Raw genomic sequence first — 2217 nt, 5'->3', positions numbered from 1 at the left:
ATTTGCACAAAAGCTTTCACCCAGTAATGTTCAATTTCCAATTCTTTGTTGTACACATAGTGAACATTTCGCGGAGCTATACATCCATCAATACTCAACGTGAAACAGTAATGGATCTGGCAGATAAACTACATACCGAGAGTTCAATTATTTAATTTATGGAAAGGAAGTCCGCATTGCAAAGAATCTGATAAACTACATACCGACAGGTCTTAATCAATCATGTCAAATGATTATTTTCATGTGACAGAAACATTTATTTTAATGTCTTTTTATTGCTGTTTAGATGACATTTTTAAAAATTAAAATCACTTTATGCCTTCTTCTTCATTTGAATTTCTGGTTTTTATACCTGAATACAGAAACATTCTAAAATATGAAGAATAAATTCTGAATATCAATGGTTTTAATTTTATTGGAGACCAATACTCATAATATGTTTACATTTGTGCCTAAACGTCAATCCATATCTTGAATAACCAATACATTTCAGAATTAAAACACAAAAAAATAACCAATCTTCCATAAGTCAATCCATATCTTGGAGTAATAATTAGGCCTATAATCCCAAAGGTCTTGGTATCTGCAAAAGCCAAGCAAGTCATTAATATTACACACATCCCTAAACTTAGTAGTAATTACGTGACCCTTCCCCTTTCACGGCCTTTCACTTACCACAATCATATCACTATAAATATATGCATCATAATTCAGAATCATACCTTCAACAACCAGAAAACTTACCAACAATGGATCCCGTTATTGAAACTCCAGGAGACATAATTGCTGAATTGGATAAGTTGTACATGGAGAACCCAGAGTGGCTTCTGGCCATCAATGGTACGTATGTCAATCCATAGTTGTGTTGTAACCCTTCCTGGTTTCTTCTGTGTATTTCTAATGATTCTTCTTGGATGATAACATACAGGTCCTCTCAATGGTAACTTCTACATATGGTCGATCATGATGAAAGGCCCCCAATACACCTCATATGAAAGGGGAGTATTTGAAATCAGAATCAGCTACCCTCCGGATTTCCCAAACAGACCTGCAATAGTAATATTAACTCAGATCAGTAAGATATAATCACCTACATGAAACATACACTAATAAATCTCTCCTCTTATTCTCAGTTTTGGTTCCGGAATAGGATATATCATCCAAACGTGGCTCCTCAAGGGTTGATTCAACTTCCCCGTATCCTTAATAACCATCGCTTTTCCACTACCACGGTATAATGCAACCATTTATCTATTTCATTTGATAAACATACAACATCATATTTTTGTTCTCATTATTCTATTCATTTTGTAGTGTTTGTGGCATATATATGATCTACTTCTATAGCCCCACGGTGAGCAGCCATATCCTGGGCAAGAAGCAGTTGCTCAGCAATACAGCAGCAAAAGGGATGAGTATGAAGGGATCGTCCGGATATGGACTGAGGAGTATGCAAAGTGGATATGAGGGTGTCCAAATCTCCTAAACTATCTTGGCTAAGAGAAAGGAGAATCGGAAGGCAATGTGAGCTCCAAACGTGGTTCTCATTCCAATTCCAAATTTCTTTTCTATAGTCAAAATAGTTAAGGAGCTTTGGACCTTTAATTCCCCCCTTTTTGTAATATATAACGTAGAGCTTTGTTCTCCTAAATTGACCCTTTTATAATGCTCCTTCCACTTGGTAATGAGGGTTATGATGCTGTCACCACAAGGGAGTCTGTTTGTGCTGAATATGAAGGGTGTTCAAATCTCCTAAGCTGTCTTGGCTAAGTGAAATGAGAATTGAAAGGCAATGTGATATCCAAATGTGGTTCTCATTCCAATTCCAAATTTCCTTTCACTAGTCAAAACAGCTAAGGAACTTTGGGCTGTCAATTACAACTGAAAGGCAACACTCATCCCCCTTTTGTAATATAACGTACAACTTTGCTATTCAGTTTGTATGTATGTGCAAGTAGACTAAACTGTCCCTTGTACAATGCTCCTTCCACTTGGGTTGTACTCGTGGTACTCTAAACTTGGTACTAAGGTTTATGATGTTGTCAAAACAAGGGACTCTATTTGTGCTGAATGCATCATAAACCTATCACCATGTTTAATGTTGTTGTTACGATATCAAACCGAGTGGAAAGAAACATAGTAAGAGTATGGCCAATGCACATACATAACCCTTTATGTAGAGCTTGTTATTCAGTTCGTATGTATATGTATATTCTA

Source organism: Euphorbia lathyris, chromosome 3 (genome assembly GCF_963576675.1).
Source record: "Euphorbia lathyris chromosome 3, ddEupLath1.1, whole genome shotgun sequence".
Lineage (NCBI taxonomy): Eukaryota > Viridiplantae > Streptophyta > Magnoliopsida > Malpighiales > Euphorbiaceae > Euphorbia > Euphorbia lathyris.
Note: the sequence above shows the minus strand (reverse complement) of the source record.